The sequence below is a fragment of the Thalassophryne amazonica genome, chromosome 13, assembly GCF_902500255.1.
Source record: "Thalassophryne amazonica chromosome 13, fThaAma1.1, whole genome shotgun sequence".
Taxonomy (NCBI): Eukaryota; Metazoa; Chordata; class Actinopteri; order Batrachoidiformes; family Batrachoididae; genus Thalassophryne; species Thalassophryne amazonica.
This window is the reverse complement of record NC_047115.1, coordinates 47,937,375-47,965,050: the sequence shown is the minus strand read 5'-3', so window position 1 is coordinate 47,965,050 and position 27,676 is coordinate 47,937,375. Positions and strand designations below refer to the sequence as shown.

The 27,676-nt window shown below is 40.3% G+C and overlaps 1 protein-coding gene and 1 long non-coding RNA gene across 11 annotated transcripts in view; both read left to right on the top strand.

The window, feature by feature from the left end:
* Positions 1-27,676, top strand: part of LOC117523030 (neurexin-1a-like) — a 976,202-nt gene that overhangs the window by 757,393 nt on the left and 191,133 nt on the right. The gene's annotated exons all lie outside the window — the stretch shown is intronic.
* Positions 5,553-17,000, top strand: LOC117523032. The gene is made up of 3 exons (XR_004564390.1): positions 5,553-5,563; positions 8,122-8,125; positions 16,831-17,000. It is a non-coding gene; the product is annotated as an uncharacterized LOC117523032 (long non-coding RNA).

Here is a 27,676-nt window from a genome sequence, read left to right as displayed (position 1 = left end):
GAGAAATGGAGGAATATTTTGTGGACTGAGAGTAAAATTGTTCCTTTTGGGTCCAAGGGCTGCAGACAGTTTGTGAGACGACCCCTAAACTCTGGATTCAAGCCAGAGTTCACAGTGACGACAGTGAAGCATGGTGGTGCAAACATCATGATATGGGCATGTTTCTCCTACTATGGTGTTGGGCCTATATATCACATACCAGGTATCATGGATCAGTTTGGATATGTTAAAATACTTGAAGAGGTCATGTTGCCTTATGCTGAACAGGACATGCCCTTGAAATCGGTGTTTCAACAAGACAATGACCCCAAGCACACTAGTAAACGAGCAAAATCTTGGTTCCAAACCAACAAAATTAATGCCTCACAGATGTGAAGAAATCATGAAAAACTGTGGTTATACAACTAAATACTAGTTTAGTGATTCATGGGATTGCTAAAAAAGCAGTTTGAACATAATAGTTTTGAGTTTGTAGCATCAACAGCAAATGCTACTATTATTGTGAACACCCCCTTTTCTACTTTTTTTTTTTTTTTTACTAATAGCCCAATTTCATAGCCTTAAGAGTGTGCATATCATGAATGCTTGGTCTTGTTGGATTTGTGAGAATCTATTGAATCTACTGGTACCTTGTTTCCCATGTAACAATAAGAAATATACTCAAAACCTGGATTAATGTTTTTAGTCACATAGCACTACTATTATTCTGAACACTACTGTATGTTACATGTATTTTACAAAAAAAAAAATTGCATTTATTTATATCAACAAAATCATTCCATTGCTGCTCCCCTGAGTTGTACTGCATCCAGAGCAACTCATGCATACAGTATTCATTTTATCCATTCAGATTTCTCCCTATTGTGTCCGGGTGAAAAATTTCCTCTGAGGCCTTCAGAATTTCAATTGAATCTCTGCTGATTAAAAAAATAGGGGTGATGTTGTTCACTGTCATATTCTTGAACTAATCAGTTTTAGAGTTTGCTGTGTTTGGTGTGTTTTTTGACAGTCTGTGGCAACCAGCTCTGTCAGCAGTGGGGGCTTATCAGAGAGCCATTTTTGTTGACGAAAGTATTAAAATAAAGTTAACTAACTAAAGCTAGCTTTTTTTCCCTTCAAAATTTTACTGAGTGTTGTTTTTCATGCCCAATTGTTGAAAGACAGGAATAAATAAATTTGATGTTGGATTTTCTGGGAAACCTGTGTACTGGGCCACTGAGTCACTGAAGATGGAAGAAGGAAGATGGAGTTTGTCTTCAGCTGAGGACAGCTTTGATAAGTTTAAATAATTTTTTAAATCACTTTACTTGCTATAATTATTCCTTGATTTAGATAGCTGCTGCTGGTGTGGTTTGTAGCACGTGTACATATGTCCAGCAGCTTAGCTGGAATCTGTTATATTCTGTTTGTGTTTATGGCATTTTTGCTTGGTTGGTGGTCGTATGAGTAAATGTAGCTGTTTCTCTTGTTTATTTGGTTATAACAGTGACACTGGATACATGTGATACTGTGTTTATTTGTTGGAAGATGGCTCTGAGAGCCTAGTTGTAAAGCCCGTGGCCTATGAAGCAGGACAGGAAGGTGACACAGCCATATTTCAGAAGATTATTGCTATTTCCACCCATGTACAAGTCAGAATGAAGACACATTAAGAAAGCTGTTACTGTACAGTGATGATTTGTCTTTTTCTGGAATTGTTGTGAGATTCCCTGGTTCTTCTCAGACGCAATACAAGATACAGTATAATCTCTTTATCCACAGGAGGGTCTAGTGGGTGGGTGACAGCCACTTGATCTGCTGGGCAAATTTACAAAATTGTACTTCCAGCTACTTATCCAAGGGTGAAGAAGTATTAGAGTGATAGAGAGCATTTAGGTGATGTGTTTTAAAGCCAGTGTGGTGCAAAACATTTACTCAGAGCTTCGAGGGCCACATCTTGTAATCAATGGCTAACGATCTGAGGTGGAAAGTGCAGATGCATTTGGGGCATGTCCAACTTCTTCTTTTTTTTTTTTCCCCCCAATTTTCACAGCATTTAATCTGAGCCCAAAGTAGAGAACACAGAGCAAAGGGGTTGCATTCAGTCACTCACTATCACTGGTGTGCTTACACATGAACTGGGTAAGATCTTTAAGACTTGTTTATAGTGCTTTAAAATGACTTATGCTATGATTACCTTTCAATATGATTGGAACATTTTTAAATTTAAATTCATTAACCCCTGTAGGTCATTAGAGGTTAGCTCCAAGATGCCTCCACACCTGAAAATAAATGTTACTTAAATGTAGAATGTTTGCCAAATTTGGTGCTTTAGTCACAAAATGAACAATTGCTATGGAAATTTTACCGAAGCTGACCTCTAAATGTGCCTTGACACTTCGTCATGATAATGCCAGCCACTGTGTTCCCAGCTAGATGCCACACTTTGTGCCGCTGGACGCTTCATATATAAAATAATTATTTTGTAGCAGAATAATCATTTTCTCTGAAAGTTTGGCTGATGAAAACACCTCTAATCACTTCCGGAATCACATCTCTCTCTCTCTCTTGCGCTTCATGAGGTGGAGAACACATTTGGAACAGTCTAAAAGGTAATTATGTGTAATGTTTCTATTGTAATAGCTTGGTAAATCAGTTGCGTGTTTGTAAAATTATGTTTATGATAGATTTAACAGCTCGTTATAATCGTTCAGACGAGCTGCACTGTGATGCGGTGCGCTGATGCAATCACTCTCACTCATGTTTTTAATTGTTTGCGCAATGTTCACATGAAGAAATAATTAATGCGTGACAAGAGATTTTAAACATTTCAAAATTTTCTTTGTGCACTTGCAAAAAGCCACGCACAGTTTACAACAGGTTACAACAGTTTACTAGTTTGCTCTCCTGCATGGCAGATTGCGTACCAGTGCGTGGATCTAGTTTGTACAACTGTCACGGCACCTTAAGGTGCTCTCAAGGAGCAGGGTTGGAGACCCCTGACCTCAGCTTATAGCAATAGTTAAGTCAACTCTGAAAGCAGGCACTAATGCGTTGCCATGTCTATCACACCGAGGAATCTCCTTGCATCCTGGTGAAACCCAGGTATACCACGGGCATCTTCTTGGTCTTCTCCAGGTGCTGTGGTCCTCAACAGTGAGGCACCTGTGTGCTGGATCATGCACAGAGAAACACACCACGTTGACCAAAATGTTGTGGCTGACATTGCCTCACTCATTTGACACATTCGAGGAGTACCCAAAGATCCCCTAGAGTGACCTATTACCATAGACATCTAGTTGTTTTTGGTTAGTGAGCAAGTATCACAAACATTTATTAAGACCACCAGGACAAAAAACACAATACAGTAGGAATGGTCATAGACTCCAGTCAACTTCATATCTGCCTTCCATCTTTTTTTGAATCTCTAATCGTCTTCCTCCGAGGGCTACAAAAATAATACCTGACTCCTACATGCCCTGCAGATTGTGACTTTAATGACTACAAAGTAATACATCTCCTCTAACTGCTACCCCCACCGCATGCACACACACACACATGCACACCTTGCTTTGTCAACCTGGCATAATTAGCAGCAATGATAATGACCTGTAGTGAATTATTGTTTTTAATTATGCAATTTCACCGCCTCTACAAATAAGATCAGAGTTTATGGGCTGAATTAGGGGCAGTCAGCAAGGAATAATTTACTGTCAATTTTACCGTCCTATCTTAAGTGAGGTTGACTGAATGTGCCGCGGCTGAAAAGAGCAAATTAAATTCAATTTCCATTACCATGATAAAGTGATTAGCCTATAGCTATAGAAATTTGAGAGCATGCATTTGCGGGATTGCCTCTGTTAGACGTGTGTCTGAGTGCAAATCAAGTGCACTGCTCACAGTTACCTCTCTCCTTCTCCTATTTACATGAATACACACAGGGACAAAAAGAAAGTATTGAGCCATCACAAGGATTAATGTTTTGTTGAGTGGACTTGATATAACAAGACTTCAGCCAATTCCACTCTCTTTGGATACCTAGTCTTCATGGCTTTGACACACCTGGATAGTTCCGCTAATGGAAGCTTTGTATTACACTTGCATGCAAGAAGCCTTTTACAAGATGCCTTTTATTACTCACTCAGTTTCTACATTCTGTGCATGTTAGCACTGTGACACCTCCATTAGGGGAAAACATGAAATCTGCTTTTACTTCCAGACAGATTTCATAGCATACACAAAAATGTATGCATACTAGTATCTAAACAGTAAGTCTTGACTTGAAAATATTTGTAATTTGTAGAAGTAATAGTACCCACTATCATGACGGCTACTGCAATGGGATATGAGGTTTATTAGAAAACTAACCGGCAGTTTTATAAAAAAAAAATTAAAAAAACTATATGGATTTGAATCACGTGTGATTACACCAGACATGCTTGAACCCTCGTACGCATGCGTGAGTTTTTTCACGCGTGTCGGTGACGTCATCCGCCTGTGGGCAGGCTTTGAGTGAGCACTGGTACAGCCCTCTCGGCTGAAATCCTTTGTCTGAGACGCTGCTGGAGACGGCGCGCATTGCTTTATCAAAATTTTTTCAGGACCTGTGAGGGATATCCGAGTGGACACTATTCAAGAAATTCAGCAGGTTCTCTGTGAAAAGTTTAACGGCTGATGAGAGAATGTGGAGTTTCTTTCGCTTTAAGGACAGCTCACAAAGCGGATCGGCGCGGCGCGGTCGGAGGTGGCGTCCGTCTGGCTGTTTCGAGCTGAAAACATCCTAATTTAAGACTCTGTTCACCCAGGTCGTCGTCAGAGAACAGAGAAGTTTCAGAAGAAGTCGGCATGAGGAGTTTATGCGGACATTCCACTGTTAAAGGAGATTTTATAATGAAAGAACGTGCGTGCAAATTCGCCGAGTCGGTTCCATGATGCCGCCGCAAATCCGTCTGCGCCGCGACAGGAAAAACACCTCCGTGTTGAAAACCATTTGTAAAATTCAGGCGGCTTTTGATGGCTTTCAACAAGTGAGTATCTGAGAAATTGTTTAACAGCTGGGCATGTTCCAACTTGTCCGTTAAGGTTTCCAATGGAGGTGTTTTTCCTGTCGCGACCCCCCGTGGTCGGGTCCGGCCCAACATGCAAATCTGCCCGCACGTTCTTTCATTACAAAATCTCCTTTAACAGTGGAATGTCCACATAAACTCCTCATGCTGACCTCTTCTGAAACTTCTCTGTTCTCTGATGACGACCTGGGTGAACAGAGCCTGAAATGTGGAACTTTTCAGCTTGAAACAGCGAGATGACGACGCCTCGGAGCGCAGATCGCCGTCAGGTGCCATGGGCCGTCCTTAAAGTGACACTTACAGACCAAAATCTCTCATCAGCCGTTAAAATTTTTACCGAAAACCAGCTGAATTTATCGAATGGTGTCCACTCAGTTGTGCCTTACAGTTTCTGAAAAAATTTTGATCAAACAAAGCAGCAGTCTCTGAGCCATTCCTAAACAATGAAAAAATCAACAAGAAGGTGGGCCACTCCTCACTTAAAGCCTGCCCACAGGCGAATGACGTAACCAACAGGCGTGAAAAAACTCTCGCATGCCCACGAGGGTTCAAGCATGTTCTGATGTAATCACACGTGATTCAAATCCATATGGTTTTTGAAAAAAAGAATAAGGTCGGATACTTTTCTAATAGACCTCGTATTTGACCCCATTAATCTTGACAGTCATCCAAATGGCCTCTGGCTGACCTTGCAAGGGTAATGCTGGAATCCTTCCAACCGAGTGCAGCATTCGGTACAAATCGAGTTGAAAATCAAAATCCATGAATGTGGCATTTGTTATAATGACTTTTTTTTTTGTTTAACATAAGTTTCATGGACAAATTTCCATGACATTCCATGCATTGATGTACTATAGATAGATAGATAGATAGATAGATAGATAGATAGATAGATAGACAGACAGACAGACAGACAGTACATCAATGCTTGGAATGTGATGGAAGTTTGTCCATGAATGTGGAATATAATCCATGAATGTGGCATTTGTTATAATGACCTTTTTTTTAACATATGTTTCATGGACAAACTTCCATGACATTCCAAGCATTGATGTACTATATATATATATATATATATATATATATATATATATATATATATATATATATATATATATATATGCACAAGTGATCAAAAGGACCTGGGGGAGATGTTCAATAAACAATCAGGCAGACATGACCTTGCCCCCCAATGGTTGCCAAATTTGACCTTGCCCAGGTAAATCCAGAACCCACGTCCTTAAGTGTGCCAGGTTTGAGGCAAATTGAAGTGAAAAACTTCCATTTTTACCTTTGACCCATGACCTCAACTGCATTGATTGACATCTAATAAATGGTATACAAACTAGCCATTTCCAGAACCCATTCATATATGCCACATTTTCACCTTTGACCCCAATGACATTGACCTTTACCATAGCAAGCAACCTCAGAAATTTTGCAGTCAACTTACATGCACATAGTAAATTTGGTGAAAATTGCCCCAAGCACTTCAGAGAAATAGTGAAACAAACAAACATTCCTGAAATTATAGGATGATCCACCAGTTTGCAGCATCATAAATAAATCTTTTTTTCAGATTTCTAACTCCATTTTGTCAGTACAGTGGACTCCACTGGACATATGTATGATGTGATTTGAATCGGCATCCCCGCAGCCACTTTTTCACGGTGAAAACAGATCATTCCCTAGTAGCACCCGGCAAAACAGCCTATTGCTTTGACTAGCGTTGAGAAACGATTCGTGGCTGCACAGTAAATATTGTGAGGCACTGCAACAAAATGTAATATCATAGATGTTGGCAGCGGTGGAAGCATCCGTTTGAAGGATTGATATAGTAGGATACTGCAAGCGTCAATTGGATGCGTTTATGTGTACATGTCTACACACACACACACACACATCTGGAGTAGAACGTGGGATGGTGTGAGGGATTATATCGGAATCTTTGCAGATTTAAATGCAGTGGCTGTACATCAGTCTATTTAGCCGTCAAGGGAGGTCCCTGTCTGTGGGTTTGGTGTGTCTGTTTTGTGTTTCTGTGTCTGCAACAGCTGGAGATGAAATGTCTGATTCTCCATTGGTAAATGTCACAAGTGGTCCATCCTTCTGAGCAAATAAATTAGCTCTCCTTTTCACAGGAGAAACAGCATATGGTGAGAATCAGCCGCGCAAGTACGACAGTTTCGCTTCGGTTGTGTTTTTTTCTCATTATGATCCGGACATCACCCTGATTATGAACGTGTCTTTGTGTGGAATTCTTTTTGGAGGGTTGAGATCACTGTGGATATCTCATGAATCATTGATGAGTCACTCCGTTGCACTCTTCTCCTGGTCTTGGAGTGCTGCTCACCACCATTTACCAGATGCTTTCTGAGTCAAATGGTTGAGTGGGGACAACACTTTAAGTTTGCTACAGTGGCTTGACATGTCAATGAACCAATACAACTCTGTGACTCTGACCTGGGTGTGTCCACTCTCAGTGCTAATTTCTTGCCTCCAAAAAAAAAAAAAACATTTCATGTAAAAAGAGGGGCAGCGAAAGGAGTGCATAAGAAAAATGTGAATGTGGTAGACATAATACTACCCTAAGGAATATATGGAGCTACATTTGTGAACAGAATTTGAAATGAAAGAATCAGAAGTACAACAAAAATAATAGATATATCTCAGAATGTTCTTAACATTAGGTTGAATTATATTGGTGGGTATCGAGGAGCTGATCTCAAAGTTTGGTATCAGGTCACTTGAAAGCATGCCTGGAATGATTGGAATCAGTTGTATTAAACATGAGTCTCAACCCAATCAGTCTGTTGTCAGTTTTGGAAGTGACTTGTTGACAGAGCTGATGGCCACTGAAATGCTTGCTACCTCACAAATAACATGGCTGCATGTTTCAAAAACATATTAATGCTCTTCTTCACTTCAAATATGGATACTTTCTATTTTTCAAGGTTTCCACTTTATTCCTTGTTTTTTGTGCCTCAGTGTTTGGTCACTCATTATCTTCTACTGCCATCTTTTCTTCTTTGGCAATTACCAACCTATCAGTACGCTACTGCCACAAGTTGGAGAGCAGTGTGTACAACTACATTCTTGTCCATCTTACCTCATCATCATCACTTCGTCTTTTGCTTGAAGTGAATATACCTCCATCAAACACCCTGATCTCTGTTTTACAAAAGTTGATTTTCTTGCCTCTCTTAGCAGTTATTCCAATGAGGAACACAAGCAGCAACTGGATGTTTTGATACCATTTATGCTTAATTGAGGACATTTCTGAAGGCAAATGACCATGTCTGGGCACGAGCTTTAGAACACATGGGATAACAGCTGATACTGACTGACACATACTAAATTTTGTTTGAACAACAGTATTTGGAACCTTTTCTTTGAACCTTGTTTGATAGAATGGCCAAAGCAGTTAGTCACCCCTTTGAGTCTGGTCTGCTTGAGGTTTCTTCCTCAGTATCATCAGAGGGAGTTTTTCCTTACCACTGTCGCCTGTGTGCTTGCTCTAGGGGTTAGAAAGGTTAGACTTTACTTGTGTGACGCACCTTGAGGCAGCTTTGTTGTGAATTGGTGCTATATAAACTAAATACATTGAAACTAAAGAAATTGAACTTTCTTCGCACAGTTTGATAAATGAGGACCCTTTGTCTTCAGCATGGCACCATCATATGCAACAAAATTGAAAACAGAGTAGTTATCAACTCTCATCAAGTCATCAGCTGTTTTTCTTTCCTTCACATCACATTTTGCATCAACGGTAATGAGTTCCTTCTGCGTTAATTTCAGTGTCAATTCATTTAAGTATGTGCTAAAAAACACTTTTTAACATCATGGGAACTCTTCTTTCACTCGACATCTGTTTATCACATGCATTGCAGCAAACATTTTTCATTAGCTGTGCATAAATGGGTTTCTTTTCCTCTCCCTCTCTCAGACACATATTATTTTCTATTATGATGAACTACGGGTGCACTTCCTCTTTCAAATGGTTTCATGCTAAGATGGTCCTCTTATTGTCACCTTCGTCATGAGAATGTGGTTAATCAGATGCATCTGCTTCCTTGTCGTCTCTCTCTTTTTTTTTTCTCTTTGTGCCTGGCGCAGCCACGGTTAGTAAGCTTGATTAAAGTCATCTCTGCTGTTTCTGTGGTCTTGCTGCACTCCCTCCCTGTTGAGTTCAAGGGCATATGCCTGTTTCTTATGTCAGAAAAGACTGCAGCCAGTGAAATTTTCCTTCCTTGCAGTTGCTGATATGTTGCAGCACCTGCACAGCCTCATGAAGGATTAAAAAAGTGCAAAAAATAAACAGGATCTTAGATCTTGTAATTGTGTGCACTGATACTAGATTAGGTAACAGTATCCATTAGCATCAAGACAGGAAAGCCTACTTGTAACTTGACATTAGACTCCAATGACCTTGATCTTCACACAAATGATTGACCTTTGGCGGATCTTGTCAGAACAGTGTTGATATCCACCTAAGTGTGTAACACCTTTGGTTCTAATTGGCTTGAAAATCCAATTCTTTGACCATTTGCCACAATGAATTCATGTAGGCAATTTCAAGGTCAATATTCATTAACATACTGCATTTTCTAGAAATTAGAAAAGGTACGTAGGAGAAGTAGGTCAACAAAAAATTTTTATTCAATTTATTGTTCAGTGCATATCACAACACAAGTCGCCCCAAGACGCTACACACAGTAAGGTTTAAACTAACAAACAGGCAATGATGACCTTTGTCCTACTGATTGACTTTTGGCCAAATTGACCTCACTGGGCAATTCTGGAACACTCCTTCCCATGTTTGCCAAGTTTGGTGCAAAATAGAGGTTTGACCTTTATTCCAATGGTTGTGAACATAATGACTGACCTTTGGCAAAGTTGACCTTGGTGGGCATTTGGACAGAAACAGCTTGGGACTCCGACGAGGGCGGTTGCATCTCCTCCTCACTCCTCTATCTCTGCTCCAAACTTCAAAGTCCCTACTTCATCAGGCTGTGAAGTCTTCAAACTACATTGTATTAATCATGGAATTGATCAGCTGGTCTCTGAACGCTATTGACACCATTTTTTTTTTTAAACAAGAAGATCAGGGCTGGGGGACCTTGCGTTCCCAGATGGAACTTACCCTGTGGGCTATGTTCTCGATGCCTGGGAGACTTGGCGGGTCACATGCTTTCCGCCTTTCTCTGTGGAGGTTGTCAAGGATTTATTCATATTTGGTTTCATAGTAGGAGGGCTGGTACATATTGGCTTATGTGCTGCCCTGACCTACTGGAAGATTGGCAAGACGGCTGCTCCCAAAACCATGACCCCCTCGCTTGTCCGTCATGAATTAATGAATGGGGCAAGGCGATGCAATCTCAGACTGCGTTAACCCTTGAACTCAGATGCAAATTGGACATCTCGGAGCAAATGCGTGTCTTGCAGGAGAAGATTTCAGAGGCCGGGGAATTTTTCATAATTGGGTTTTGGTTTGTTCATGTGAAGCTAGAAAAGTGTTTTCACTGCTCAACCACAAGCACAGCAGTCTTATCAGCCTGTCAAGGATAAAATGCCCATTGTCTATCCTCCAGAAGAATCTCTATGGCCTTGGGAAGATTGGCTGCCTCCTTATCTTTCTTACTCCACTACACAAGGACAGACAGACTCACACATGGACAAGACTGAAACATGCTCCACTTTTCCCTTTTACCTCACCTGCTGTCCCCCATCATACACCCAATTCCGGCCACCGCTCATGCCACCCCTTTCCCCTCTGGGGGCTACGTGGTTTGAGCTGTGGCAGGTCCCCGTTCCTCCAAGCTGGCGGCGGCGCGACTCCAGTTTCAGCAGCTACTACACACTCACATCGCCTCAATTTGGATAACGGACTGTTTCAAGTTTAGTGCACATAAACAATGTCAAATGTATATGTGTTGTCTTAATTCTGATGTCTGCCATTATTACAGTAAACAAGTAATAATTGTGGATTAATTGCTGTTTGTCTGTGGAAATGTGAATGTGGACGTAATCTCGTTGTTGTTGCACTTGTAATGACAATGACAATAAATCTCATCCATTCATCATCCATCCATTTCTGCAACCCACCTACAAATTTGTGCCAATTTTGTTGGACCCTGGAGAGAAAACCTAAATTTTGAACTTTAACCCCAGTGGCCTTGACGTTTGGCAAAACAAACTTGTTCATGGCAGTTCTGGTGTTCAACATCACCCACATATCAAGTTAGATGGAAATTGGCCTCAAGAACTGGGAGAAATGGGATACAAACTGATACATGTTTGACAAATTGTAGTATGATAGTGCTACTTAAAGAGATATGCAAAGGTTTGGGGACCCTTTGGCCTTTACACTTTTTCTTCCACCTGCACTAGTAACAGTGTGGGGCTTCTACTGCAAAAATATAGATGAGTGGGTAATTGTGTGAGTTAGTGCATCCCAACCAGCTTGTGTAGACAATAACTCAGAAACAATAAATGCTACCATATTATAATTGACCAACTTAAGGTTGCATGTATTTGTAATTTATATGTGTTTAGGAATGTGCATGCATATAAAATTATAAATTTCATATTTAAAGCCTCCAGTCAGATTGAGGTGTGCACATGTGCTAGCGTAGGCATTGCTAATATTTTATTTTTTAAAATCAGGTTTATACAAATTAAAAATTCTAAAATTATGAATTTATAATTTAAACTGAAGCTATTTAAATAAAATTAATCAATGATATGAAATTACTCATCCCAAAGTCATATAATGCATAAATATTGGCAGTCTTTAGTACAACACAAGTCAACATCACTTTTGTAGCCATGTTCAGCTGATAGATACATGAATATTTCTGACTCATTGAATATGTCTTTGAGTTTATTTAGTTCAGTCTAATGATTGATGTAAGTGAATGGATTCATTAATATCAGTCATTAATAAATACAAACAGCCTTGTACTGTACCGTGTTGTAATTCTGCCTCGAGTAGATCCTACTCACAAAATGAAAGATTGTCCAAGAAGGAATCTGGTGAGGGAAGACACCAAGACTCTAATGATGAATATATAGGCTTTTCTGTCTTGCATACCCAGTTACACAGCTGTATTAGAGCACACATGGATTTTCCCCAAAGGAAGACATAAACTTTTAGCTAAAGTTGGCCAGAAAGCAGAGGGTGAGTTGTTCCAACATTTGATCTGTTTTCATGGTTGAGACAATGCTGACATCTAGCAGCGCAGAATTAAAAATAAACATTACGCAGAAGGGTTCCCTTTGGCATTTGTACAATGAGACACAGTATATTTGTCATTCTGTGAATTGTTTGATGGAATATGACATTGTTTATGTCCTGTTATGATTTGGTTTACGGTGGGATTTTAGGGTATGGTTTAGTTTTAGTGGTATTCACAAAATATGGACAGTGTTCCTGTTGACACTGAAACCACACCATTGAACACATCACTGAAAAAAATCCTGAAAATAACTTCCAGATGCATGCAATGACTCGAAAGCTGTCTGGCCTAGACTTTCATCCATAGGTGTTCTAAAGATCAGCTAGGGTGGCTATGAATGTGGTCAGTTTACCAGTACTTGATTCTGCCTAATTGCGAGCCAACCCATAAATAGGCAATGAAGTAGAGCATGGGCAAGGACGGCATGACCTCTAAAGCTCAAATGCCATTTTATCTACAGTAGGAGTTACCAAACAAGGTAAAGCTCACGGGCTAATCTTGGTTTGGGTATTTTATTATCACTTGTTTTTTTTGTTTGTTTGTTTTAGTTTTTTTCTCGATGTGGGTATTAAGTATTGAATTACGACTGGCACATTGACTCAATAACAGAAGTGTTAATTTTGTCAGATGAGATGAGATGAAATATATTCGTCATTGGCCATTTTTTTCATAGCTAAGACGAGACGACCTTAGTGTTCTAAAACACTGACGGAAATGATATTGCGTGCATTACTATTGATGCAAAAAGACAAGACAAAAGTTTTGTATGACATAAAAACTGAAAATCATTTTTTCTTATTAATTTTCATTTATAAACGCTACAAGTGCTTCAGAATGTTGCCACCATAGAGTAATATTAAAGAAAGGCCTTTCTATAATATAACCCTATGCTGCTGCCACCTTGTGGCTGTAACACAAAACTATATGGAGTGAACAGATCTTGTAGAAAAAAGGGCTTGATATCTGGTCCCATTTTAAAGTTCATGAGACTGACAAGAAAACCGAAAGTCGAATAGGCAGAGAATCCCTGGGCGGAGTGTGGGAGTTTCAGTACAAACCATTCAGCTCGGCTTGGTAAACTTAAAAGCATACTCGCTGTCACCTACCGGACCTGCCGGTTTAAGATGTGCCAGTTTAAAATGGTTTCCGCTGAAACCCCCATCCTCCGAATTGTTTGTGCTGACACTCTCACACTCCACATCATCAATTCTAACGGGAAAATGGTGTACTGTTTTGTTTTCGGCTGCAGTCACCGAAGCCGTTGTGAAAAGTGCATTTTTTCGATTCACAGTAGAGAAGGGAAGACAAGGTAAATGGGAGAGGTCGTGTGTTGGCCTCCACAACTGCCTCGACATGTTTGAACTCTGGGTCATAAACAAACCGCAACACATGTCCACTTTCCACCACGTTGTCACTTTTTCTTTGCATTTTCACTTTGTTTGCGTGTAATTTGCCCAAAAACTCAGAGAAAGTGCCATGTTTCTGTCCCCTGAAGTAGAAAAATTACATCATATGCGCCATATTTTACCCCTTTAGCAACTTCAAACGAGACTGTGCTGCCCAGTTTGCATTGGATGGGAAGCCTTTAGGATTTAAAATATCAGGGGAAAAAAAACGCCACAAACCTTCAATCATTCATTCATCAAGTGTATTTTATCATGTAATTAGAATATTCATCATTTCAGATGTATTAAACACTATATTGGCTGAAATGATAATCAGAAATAAACTAATTCTTTTTATTTTGTTTTAACAGACTAAAATGTTTTGACTAAAACTAGACTAAAATTAACAGATTTTAGTCGACTAAAACCTGACTAAATAAAAATGGTATGTGAATGACTAAACATGACTAAAACGAAAACAGATATACTAAAACTAAAACAGATATTTGAGACTAAGACTAAATTAATAAATAGGTGACAAAATTAAGCAGCAGTGCAGTAACAGTGGCAATAACCTCACCAGGCACCCTGCTATGTAGTGTTAATGTTGCTAATTTCATGATTTAAATCATAAATCATAGCAGAGGTGGTGGCCAAGTGGTTAATGCGCTTGGTTTCAGTGCAGAAGGTTCCGGGTTTAAGTTGCGTCAGGAAGGGCATCCGGCGTAAAACCTGTGCCAATTCAACATGCAGATCCACCTTGGATTTGCTGTGGCGACCCCGAGTGCAAACAAGGGAGCAGCCGAAGGGGCTTGCTTACAAAGTAAATCATATTAAAATTTCACTCAAAGGAAATACTGCAGCACAGATGTCTTAAATGACACCACACAGTAAGCCATATTTTCTCAGATACGACAAACACAATTTCATCCATAGCAGGTGGCAACGACCTGCTAGTTGCATCTGTTAGCAGAAGCACACGAGCTGTCAGTCAAAATGACCAGTCCTTTAAGTATTTATGGCTTTAATGCTTAAAATACCTTCAACTGATTAGTTATATAAAAACTCATCCCAGTACAGTTATCATGAATAGTGATTCTAGCTATATACATAAAAATGGTTTATTTGCATTGTTTTGTTTTGTTTTTGTATCAGGGTTTAAACATGCTTATTTCTGCTTTAGATGTGTATATTTTACTATGGGGTCTGTGGGGAGCCATGCCTCAAGTGGCCTTTCAAGGAACTGCCTGATTTGGCACTTCTGTGTAGGATACTTTTTTTTTTTTTTTAATGCCAGAGCTTTGGTGTGACAGAGCATTGCATTTTGACATTTTGGGAATGACACCAGGGTGTTTATGTCCTACTTACCAGAATATTTTCAAGTTGTTAAGAGGAATAGCTTCTGAAATATGCACACAGACACACTGTCTTGTTTTCCTTCCTAGTGGCAGTAAGATTAGACACATAAGTGATCAAATCCATGAAAAAGACTGCTCTTTTTCTTAATATTGTGCAGCAGTTCTATGGATATCAGGCTACCTGAGACAATAAAACCTCATATCCTTGCATTAGCTCATTCTGCCTGTTATGACAGGCTTTGTGTATGTGATAGAAAACAATACAATATTTCTTCAGAGCCCTCGCTGTGTTTCATGCAAACCTTCAACACCACTTACTGCTGCACAGGCAGACATTTATTGCTTTTATCCAGATGTTTGACATCAGAACAGACGCACACTCTGGTTGATTTGTATGCGACGTCCACTGTTGTTTATTCTGTCAGAAAGCATCCTAGAGTCATATTGTTCAGCAGTGTTACTTGTCCATATAAAATCAGCTTTAGAAGCGCCCTGTGTTTTCCGTGCTCAGCACATTCTGTGCGGAAGCCCAGCTGGGGCTCAGACAGCAGCGACGTAACGCACAGCTGGGGAAAAACATTTACCCAAAAGGAGGATAAAAATCCGCCTGGATCTGAAGAAAAACTCCTTCCTCTGTGTTGTACGGTATATTGTAGATGTACGGGCAACACTGAGGCGTTAACCACTAGTTTAAATTAATTCACAACTGCATTTCAGGAAATGAGCTATTTACATAATCAGGCATTTCCAGTAGTGAGCTAAATTTTCCACTGAATAAGGATGCTGTTTGACCAAATACTACATTATCTTCTAATGCCTTGCAGAAGCAAAGACAGCTACCCCAATGAAGACAGTGATGGGTTTGAGCAATAAACATCAGGGAATACAAAAGCCCACGAATGCACATTGAATTAGAGAGCCTCCTGGATTTTATATTTCTTTTTTTTTTTTTTTCAAGAAGCTTTCTCTCATATAGATTGGGTTAAAGTGTGTGACAAAGAAATAGTACTTATTGCCAGGGGTGGGTAGTAATGCTACACAAGTAATGCACATGAACAAAAAGCAATTTTTATTATTTCATATTTTTTGTGTTTCTACTCTGCCTTGAGTAATTTTTGAGCTGGTAATCTACTTTTTACTGAAGCACATTTGCCATAATGCCTCCTTTACAACCAGTATGCTCTAAATCGAGGATGAAAGTGCAGTGCACGTCTGCAGGTGCTGAGTGGCTGTTTCTGGGCTAGAATGTGAATGTGATGGACCCAGAACACATAGGAGTTTTCCTGTAGTTGCTGAAAAGCAAAAATGTGACATTTTGGCCATGTGGCACATTTTTTCTGTGCATGATTCAGCACACAGGTGCCTAAGTGTGAAGGACCCTAGTAGCTGGAGAAGGATAAGGGGACATCCACGTTTTACCTGGTTGCGGCAGATAGATGATTATTCTAGACATGTGCGAATGGACCAGTGGTCTGCCTGGGTGGTTGCCATCGAGGACCCACTCACAATGGGATGCAGTAAAACACAGCACCAGTACATGCTCCCAGACTTGACTTGACTGAAAAGTAGACTTATATTCTATTTAAAAAATGTTATTTGCCTGCTATCATGGGTGTCTCAGTAGGAAATGGATGGATTGCCTACTCGGGGCTACTAGGGAATGAGGTCTCGCCCCAAGCGAAGGAGTTCAAGTAGCTTGGGGTCTTGTTCACAGGTGAGGGCTCAATGGACCATGAGATTGGCCGGAGAATCGGCGCAGCAGGGGCGGTATTGCCTTTGCTCTACCATACTGTTGTGACGAAAGCTCTCGATCTGCTGGTCAGTCCTCGTTCCTTCTCTCACCTATGGTCATGAGGGTTGGGTCATGACTGTAAGAACGAGATCGCGGGTACAAGTGGCTGAAATGAGTTTCCTCAGGAGGTTGGCTGGTGCCCACCTTAGAGATAGGGTGAGAAGCTCGGTCATTCGTGGGGAACTCGGAGTAGAGCCACTGCTCCTTCGTGTTGAAAGAAGCCAGCTGGGGTGGTTCGGTAATCTGGTAAAGATGCCTCCTGGGTGCCTCCCTAGGGAAGACCCAGGACTCGTGGGTCTATATCTCCACTGTGGCCTGGGAATGCCTCAGGATCCCCCAGTCAGAGGTGGTTAGTGTGACTCGGGAAATGAAAGTCTGGGTTCCCCTGCTGAAGCTGCTGCCTCCTGCGAACCGGTCCCGGATAAGTGGTTGAAGATGAGTGAGTGAGTGATCATGATGTCACATACGGATGTGATCACTTCAATTCCTTGGCACCGCTATCTATATGTTAAAAGCAAAGTGGCCTCTGTGTACATGTATGCATGTATGAGCAGTGATGCCGGTAACGCGTTACTTAGTAACGCGTTACTCTAATCTGACCACTTCTTTTAGTAACGAGTAATCTAACGCTTTAATCTTTCCAAGTCAGTAATCAGATTAAAGTTACTTCTCCATGTCACTGTGCGTTACTATTATTTTTCATTGTGGGTCGATAGCAGCATTAAACTTGGTCCGTGGGCAGGAGGTCGGGGTTCGACTGAACTGCCCACTTTAAGCGAGCTGTGAGCTTTTCATCCACGGTTTTTTGCAGCTGCTCGACTCGTCCTCACCTCTTAAAGCGCGGTGATCAGCACACCTGCACTGAGCTTTACGAAGACATTTTTATACTTTTTTCCTCCTTTATTTATAATTCTGAGCTGAGCTGCTCTGTATCGTCTCGTTAAAAACAGCTGATCCTCCGCGACGCGTCAACAACTAACACTATTTTCCACTCAAATGCACCTAAACTCTCTTTCTGAGGACCACATGATGTGAAAACGCAATAAAACTTTCTTACCTGTAAATCTGGTCCTGTTTTCTGCATAAATAAATGTTATCCATTCTTTGTGCTCAAACGCCAAAGCAGGGGCGAATCCAGATGGGATGGGGGTGTGGGGCAGGGATGTGCCCCCCCCCACAACAGCCCTAGATTAAAGGTCCAGTTTTGAAGCCGTTTTTTACTACAACTACTAATATTGCTTAAAATAATAATAATTTCGACAAGTAAAATGTTTAGAGAGAATTTAAATGTTAGAAAAATGTTAGAATTTAATAGTTACATTTATAAACAATGTAGGTTTGAAATTGCAAGTTTTACTGTTACAGTGCTGTCAACAGTTAAATATGAGGTCAAGAAAGAGGTCTTTATTTTACTTTTTATAAAACAAGTATTTATTTTCATTGAAGTCAAGAAAGGGTGACTATAAAGTGAGTTTTGGCAAAACAGGTATCATTGTCATGTTGACGTGGGTTGTTGTCGGCAGCTGGGGAAAGTAACTAAAAAAGTAACTAGTAATCTAACTTAGTTACTTTTACAATTGAGTAATCAGTAAAGTAACTAAGTTACTTTTTCAAGGAGTAATCAGTAATCAGTAATTGGATTACTTTTTCAAAGTAACTGTGGCAACACTGTGTATGAGTGTACCTCCGATCACAGAGAAACTGAGGAGAGTTGATGTTTGCTGTTTGATATGCTTATGTATTTTGGGTCAAGGATGAATGTCACAACAACGGAAAGTTGACATTACTAATATTTTTGGAGGAATTAAGGATATTAGGTTAAAAAAATAGTGAAAATGCACATTGATATCACTATTAATCAGTCCCTGGTAACCAGAAAAGCTCTGAACAAAGGAAACATCTCAACCTTGCCAGTGGTAAAACATGACATCAACTAAATCTGCCAAATAATTAATACAATTAATCACAAAACTTTCTCATTTTAATTTGCTGCACAATCAAATTAAAATCATTATTGACACTTTGCATAATTTATTACCACCCTTGAAAAATGTCAGCTACCTATTTCATAAACACTGCCCACTCTAGAGCCCGTGGATCCCCATGGGAAACACACTAGTTTGAATTTTAACTGCATATGTGTTGTGGAGTTGCATCATGCTGCATTGTGCCACTCGGAAGGGCTATGTGATATGGACAAAATAAAACAAGAGAAAAAAAAAACTTTTTGTGATTATGACGGTAATTCAACAACATTCTTCAAAACTGTGCTTATAAAAGTCTTAGTACTAGTAGGCATTAATTGTTGGTTACTAATGACATTAATGGATGCATTCTTTTAGGAAAACATCTTATTTATTTCCTAAAACATAAGCATGAAAGTAAAATAATCATTGGGGGAGCTAATGGTGTAGTGGTTAAAGCGTTGGGCTTGAGACCAGAGGATCCTCGGTTCAAATCCCAGCATGACCGGAAAATCAGTAGTTGCTCCTGGTGTGCAGTGAGTACTTTGTATAACAGCACCTTCACATTGGGGTGATTGTGAGGCATTATTGTAAAGCGCTTTGAGCGTCTGATGCAGATGGAAAAGTGCTATATAAATGCAGTCATTTACCATTTGACCATTTACCTTTCATTTCACAAGTACAAATATTATTTAGTTCAAATAAAGTTTGCTGAGTTTGTTGTGTCTGACTTCGACTTTTCTCGAGCAGCTGAGTCTGGAAGTTTTTCATATTCTTCATATTCGTTGCTGTAGTTAGTTAAAAACTTTGAGTTGTTTACCAGCAGCAGCTTTCTTTTGGACACCCTTTTTTTTGTTTGTTTGTTTTTTTGATGGTATGCTTTTAACTTTATTTTTTTATAGTAGGTAATTGTAGTACTACTTTAGTGTAGATTTTTCATACTCTACCTACCACTGCGGGAGCACTGTGTGCTGTTCCACTACTCTCCTTGAACGTCATTGCTATGTAACACTGTGCGAAGACTTCAACAAACTGCTCTGTAGTTCTTTATATTTTAGATCTTGTATTGTGTCCCAATACTTTGGACTAATATCAAGCCTAAAGTATAACAGAAAGGCAGATGAGTGCAGTTAGTCCTTTGTCAAACGTGTTTAAATTTATTCACACTAGCTTCTTTGTTTGACTTTGGTCATTAAGTTTTCCCATGTGAACATGGCAGCTATGTCACCTATGCAACATATAGTAATCCTAACTCAGCACACGTAACGTAGTAATTCTTAACGTAATTCCACCGCTGAGCTTTTCTGTTCTGTATATGTGCTGTAACGGGAGCTGTTCTGCCATCTCTGTTTCCAAGGACTCAGCTGTGCCCCACATTTCTCACCTTTCATTTCTAATTCTTTTAGTTTGTATTCTCCCACTTTGTGTGAAATTCATGTATTTGTTTAATATTGTATGATAATTCAAGTCCTGTCATGTCTGGGAGCACACACGGGTGCCATGCATTACTGCAGCCATCACACCATGAAACTGCACTGGGTTGTGGACGGCAGAAAACTGGTCCATCTCCAGTTCTTGAAAGTAACCATCTATCTGCCACGACCAAGTGAAATATCTGAGTCAACTTAATTTTTGCCATTTTTTGGGGTCTTCAACACTGAGCTTATTTGTGTGCCTGGAGAAATATCCCACATGGCCAAAATGTGGTGACTAATGTTACTTTATGGCACATGTGATACTCCTCAAGTAACCGTTCAAGATCTCCAAAGACGTTTAGCACCAAAGACATTTCTCGAGAATGTCTGAAGGGGTTCTCCCCCCCCTCCCCCCCCTTTGAGTGCAATGTTGAAAAATGATGGTTTCTCGGAATGCAAAAGACGGAGATCCATGCCCTACATTTACAGGTTCTGCCTTAAAACGTCTCAGTCACCCCTTGTATTTTAGGAGGATCCTTGAGTACCAGTGGAATGACTTATGGCCAAAAAATCATCCCCATTTGGTGCATTTCTCTGGGCATGATCCAACACGTAGGTCAGGTGACTTTATTTGTACCCATAGGTGGATTTTTCTTGTCTTGTAGCAAACAGAAAAGGTCATCCATGTTAGTCAAGCACAACAATAACAATACAAAGACTAACAAACATATGGAAAACAAAGTGTAACACAGACACAACCGGGCACTCACAAGCTTTCTAAAAGACTAAATATAACGCAACGCTAAAATACCCTCAGCTGTATGAGCACTGTGTTCTGTATAATTTGCAGTTGTTTAAGTAATTATTAGGTTCCAAAAACTGAGTTTGCAGCTAGCAACCAGACTGTGACGTCACGGCGCAGCTCCATTCTGATGGGCTGTCACCCCCCGCCACTCAAAAACTGAACAAATTGAATGCGAACGTCTGCTAAATGTCTTTTAAATTACTTCAGAGGCATTATTAGGTTCTAACAACAGTGTTTTCAGTTTTAGAAGTGTTTATTTATTGCCCTCTTTCACATAATTTATGACAGAGGATATATTTACACACAAAACTGAGTTTGCAGCTAGCAATCAGACTGTGACATCATGGCGCAGCTCCATTCTGATTGGCTGTCACCCCCCGCCACTCAAAAACTGAACAGATTGAACGCTAACGTCTGCTAAATCTCTTTTAAATCATTTCAGAGGCATTATTAGGTTCTAACAACAGTGTTTTCAGTTTTAGAATTGTTTATTTCTTGCTCTCTTTCACATAATTTATGACAAAGAGGATATATTTACACACAAAACTGAGTTTGCAGCTACCAATCAGACTGTGACATCATGGCACAGCTCCATTCTGATTGGCTGTCACCCCCCTCCACTCAAAAACTGAACAGATTGAACGCTAACGTCTGCTAAATGTCTTTTAAATCACTTCAGAGGCATTATTAGGTTCTAACAACAGCGTTTTCAGTTTTAGAAGTGTTTATTTCTTGCTCTCTTTCACATAATTTATGACAAAGAGGATATGTTTACCAACAAAACTGAGTTTGCAGCTAGCAATCAGACTGTGACATCATGGTGCAGCTCCATTCTGATTGGCTGTCACCCCCCTCCACTCAAAAACTGAACAGATTGAACGCTAACATCTGCTAAATGTCTTTTAAATCACTTCAGAGGCATTATTAGGTTCTAACAACAGCGTTTTCAGTTTTAGAAGTGTTTATTTCTTGCTCTCTTTCACATAATTTATGACAAAGAGGATATGTTTACCAACAAAACTGAGTTTGCAGCTAGCAATCAGACTGTGACATCACGGCGCAGCTCCATTCTGATTGGCTGTCACCCCCCGCCACTCAAAAACTGAACAGATTGAACGCTAACGTCTGCTAAATGTCTTTTAATTCACTTCAGAGGTGCTATTACGTTCTAAAAACAATGTTTTCAGTTTTAGAAGTGTTTATTTCTAGCTAGCTTTTACATAATATATGGCAAAGAGGTTATATTTACACACAAACGAAACAGAGTTTCCACCTAGCTAGCAGCAAGTGACGTCACCACACTAACGTTCGTGAGATCATACCATAAAATTAGGTACAAAATGCGACTTTTTAACCTCTTAAAATACCTCTTAAAATATGTCAAGCTTAGCCATCTTCAAACTTGTCCAAGGTCTGTGTCTCAAGAATGTTCCTTGTGAATTTGAAGACTGTGGCAGTAATAGAACTGGACTTATGCTGTACACAGACAGACAGACGGACGGACAGATGGACAGACAGACAGACAGATAGATGCCAGGTTTTTGCAGTACCCGATGGCCATATGTTGGCCTCAGGTAAAAACAGGCATCAAGAGAAACCACTAAAAGACGGCCAGCATAAAATTGATGTGCGAAAGGCAAATAAATAAAGACAGCTGTCTCCGTGTTGAGGACCTCAGCAGCTGGAGAAAGTCAAGTGGATGGTCACATTGCACCTAACTGCAGAAGATAAATGCCTTATTTTGGGGGGTGAGAATAGAGTGGTTGTGTTCCTGCGTGGTTGCCATCCAGGATCCACCATCGACTTAATGGTGCAGTGGACATGGTGCCACATGGCACAAGTGCATGCTCGCAGATTATTAGCCTGAAACTTGAATGAACACTTTACACATGAATTGCAGCACTTTTTATTACATATATTACTGTAATATAATAAAATGTGATATAAACATAGCCCATTTATTTATTATATTACTTTCTACCAGCTGTTCTTGTATATGTTAAAAAAGCCTGAATATCGTGTTTCTGAGTCCTGTACTGTATTAGTAGGTGTCCCTTCTGTGTGGAGAAGTTTGTGCACGTCTTTATGAGCACTGGGCGGCTGATTGGCCAGTAAGAGAGAGAGAGAGAAAGAGTGATGGCACAGGCAGAGATGTATGCTTGGTTGGAGAAGTTAATAAAATTGAAGCTGTGTTATGATGAATAAGGAAAGGGCCATAAAAGAGAATGTATGTAGTGAATCTCTTGGGCGAGCAGTGCTGAACAACCTGGTGAGCGCACCCAAGGGAAGGTTTTTTAATCTGCGGCCCTCCCCTACACTCTGCACACCATGCATGGAAATGGGCTCACATTCTGTTTGAGCTTCACGACGGCACAGATATGGAAGCCATGAACAGGACACAGACATGAAAAATGGGTAAAGCTACCATAATGTAACAGAGAATTAGGAGTTTAAAATTATGGACGATGGGATGGTTGGGAAATGTGATGCTGTTAATATAAAACACACTTTTTAGTTCAGTCAGTGGAATAACTGTTGAAGTTGTGTAAAATGTTCCTGGTCACACTATAGCCTCATTGATAAAACAAACACATTTATCTACAATAGCCCCAGACAGAGGACCAGAGGGCCAATCGTAATGCAGGAAGCAGAACTCCTGGGCCTTGCATGTGAAAAGTATTCACAGCGCTTCACTCGTTCCATATTTTATGTTACAGCAGTGGTGTCCAAAGTATTCCAGAAAGGACCGAGAGGAGATGGGATGAGTTCATCAGTGAAATCACCTGCTGGAGTCGGTGACTGCAGTGAATGTCTTTGGACATCATTGTGTTACAGCCTTATTCCATAATGAAGTAAATTCACTTTTTTCCTCAAAATTCTACTCACAACACCCCATAATGACAACATTTTTTTGTTGTTTTTTGTAAAATTTGTTCAAAATAAAACATTAAGAAATCACATGTAAAAAGTAAGTATTCACGCCCTTTGCTGAATACTTTGTTGATGCACCTTTGGCAGCATTTACAGCATCAAGTTTTCTTGACAATGATGCCACAAGCTAGGTGCAGTTATCTTTGGGGAGTTTTGTCCATTCCTCTTTGCAGCACCTCTCAAGCTCCATCAGTTTGGATGGGGAGCATCTGTGCACAGCCATTTTCAGATCACTCCAGACATGTTCAATCAGGTTCAGGTCTGGGCTCTGGCTGGGCCACACAAGGACATTCACAAAGCTGTCTTAAAGCCACTCCTTCTTTTGTTCTTTGGGTCATTGTCTTGCTGAAAGATGAACCCAGTCTGAGGTCAAGAACAGGTTCTGGAGCAGGTTTTCATCCAGGATGTCTCTGTACATTACTGCATTCAGGTTTTCCTCAATCCTGACTAGTCTCCCAGTTCCTGCTGCTGAAAAACATCCCCACAGCATGATGCTGCCACCACCATGCTTCACTGTAGCGATGGTGCCCAGTTTCCTCCAAACATGAGGCCTGGAGTTCAGTCTTTGTCTCATCAGACCAGAGAATTTTTTCTCATGGTCTGAGAGTCCTTCAGGTGCCTTTTGGCAAACTCCAGGCAGGATGCCATGTGTCTTTTACTAAGGAGTGGCTTCCAACTGGTCGTGTTTGAGGGGAAAAAAATAATTTCATCCTTTTTGGAATACGGCTGTAACAAGTGAAGCGCTGTGAATACTTTCTGGATGCACCTTGAGATTGGGGTGAATGTGAGGCATTATAGTAAAGCGCTTTGAGCGTCTGATGCAGATGGAAAAGTGCTATATAAATGCAGTCCGTTTACTGTGTTTACGGCTAAAAAAGCCATTGAAATATCTTCAGACAGCTTTTGATGACGTTCCTCTGGGCATCACACAGATTAAGGAGCAGTACAAACGGTTTAAAGACGGCCGCACAACGGTGGAGAGTGAGCCACGGTCGGCCATCAACATGCTGAAATGACCGGATCATTTCCAAAGTGAACGCTGTGATGATGTGGGACCGTCGTGTGACTATCCGAGAAATTGTGGAAGAGGTGGACATCAGCACTTTTTCGGCACATTCCACTGTAACAGAAGATTTGGCCATGAAAAGAGTTGCAGCGAAATTCATTGGCATGAAGCTGATGGCGCAGCAAAAGCGCTTCTGTGTTGAAGCCTCACAGGACATGTGACATGCCCAGCTCTTCCATCATTCGGAAGATTCAGACAGCTTTCGGTGGCTTTTTAGTCATGTGACTATCCAAGAAATTGTGGATGATCTTCTGTCACAGTGGAATGTGCCGAAAAAATGCTGATGTCCACCTCTTCCGCAATTTCTCGGATAGTCACACGACGGTCCCACATCATCACAGCGTTCACTTTGGAAATGATCCGGTCATTTCAGCATGTTGATGGCCGACCGGAGCGTGGCTCGCTCTCCACCGTTGTGCAGCCGTCTTTAATCCGGTTGTACCGCTCCTTAATCTGTGTGATGCCCATAGCATCGTCACCGAAAACCGTCTGAATAATCCGAATGGTTTCCACCTGGCTGTCGCCCAGTTTCTGGCAAAATTTGATTCGTTCCGCCATTTTCCTTAGAAAGAAATGACGACGAGAGACTACACCCCTCCTCACACAAAGGCTGCTTACAAGCAAATGACGCAATTGACAGGCGTGAAAAAAATCACGCATGCGCACAAAGGTTCAAGGTTGGCTCATGCAAGCACATGTGATTCAAATCCATCAGGTTTTTGAAAAAAATTAAAAAGGTCCAATACTTTCCTAACAGACCTCGTATATACAGGGTTGGGTAGGATTACTTTGAAAGAATACATGTGGATTACATGTATGTATGTACATACATTTGGATTACTTGTAATTTGATTACTTTTGGATTACATTTCAAAGTAATCCTACCCAACCCTGTATATATATATATATATATATATAATCATGAAAAGCTCTTCCTTCACATGGTCAGGGTTTTCTTCTTTTCCTTTCTACATTTTTATTGCCAGTTTGCATTCACATTTCACAGGAAGAAATGTGTGCCAAGCGTGAACATTTTACAGGGTTCAGTGTTCCACTCAAGCACACATCAACAGTGAAGTCATTGCTGATTTTTACACTTTTAAAAAATCAGCCTCGAATATAAGATTCATCTATCACTTGTCGGATATACAGTTAAATCTGTGAAGATTCAACACTATCACAGACCAGAGTAGAGAGTAGAATAAAATAATAGCAGTAGCAGCAGCAGGCAGTAGTAAAAATATGATAAACTCTTCAGAGGTAAAGCTGTCAGAATTATGAATGGCCCATCCTGTCCACTGTATAGAGAATACAAACTTTTTACCTTCAGGGAGACATTATAGAGTACCAAAGGCAAATAGAAATCCTTTGTACCAAATCATGAAATGATGGTCCTGGAGTTTCAGGAACTAGGAATGTCCTCTTGGCTTTGCAGTGGGTCAGTGCAGCCCAGATTTTTTTCATGCTCCTGTCACAAAATGATTCAAATTTTCGTGACAGGGTTTTTTTTAACCCACTATTACTAACCCTACTCCTACTCCTACCCCCAACCCTAACCCCCCCCCGCAGCACTTTAATTACGTGCAGCCATCACGGAATGAATTACAATAAACTGGTGCTCCCATGATGAAAATTTTGCACTTTTAGTGACAATATGACTAACCAACAGATGAATGTATATTTTGTGCTTCTGAATCACAACAATCCGTGAGAGTGGGTTGGTCAGTGTCGTTTGTGATGGGGGTTTAATGTAGGTTTGCGTACTGTGTGTTTTAATTTTATTTACAGGTATAGGATGTGTATACCAGAGGTGCCAATCATCCCGCATTGGGCGGTATTTACCCCCGTGTCCCACATGAGTGGGAGTGGGACACCTATTAGTCCCGCAGTTGTATGAAATGATAGACTGCATTTATATACAGTAGTGTTCAGAATAATAGTAGTGCTATGTGACTAAAAAGATTAATCCAGGTTTTGAGTATATTTCTTATTGTTACATGGGAAACAAGGTACCAGTAGATTTAGTAGATTCTCGCAAATCCAACAAGACCAAGCATTCATGATATGCACACTCTTAAGGCTATGAAATTGGGCTATTAGTAAAAAAAAGTAGAAAAGGGGGTGTTCACAATAATAGTAGCATCTGCTGTTGACGCTACAAACTCAAAACTATTATGTTCAAACTGCTTTTTTTTTAGCAATCCTGTGAATCACTAAACTAGTATTTAGTTGTATAACCACAGTTTTTCATGATTTCTTCACATCTGCGAGGCATTAATTTTGTTGGTTTGGAACCAAGATTTTGCTCATTTACTAGTGTGCTTGGGGTCATTGTCTTGTTGAAACACCCATTTCAAGGGCATGTCCTCTTCAGCATAAGGCAACATGACCTCTTCAAGCATTCTGACATATCCATACTGATCCGTGATACCTGGTATGGGATATATACACCCAACACCATAGTAGGAGAAACATGCCCATATCATGATGCTTGCACCACCATGCTTCATTGTCTTCACTGTGAACTGTGGTCTTGTGGTCTGTGGCCCTTGGACCTAAAAAGAACAATTTTACTCTCATCAGTCCACAAAATATTCCTCCATTTCTCTTTAGGCCAGTTGATGTGTTCTTTGGCAAATTGTAACCTCTTCTGCACGTCTTTTATTTAACAGAGGGA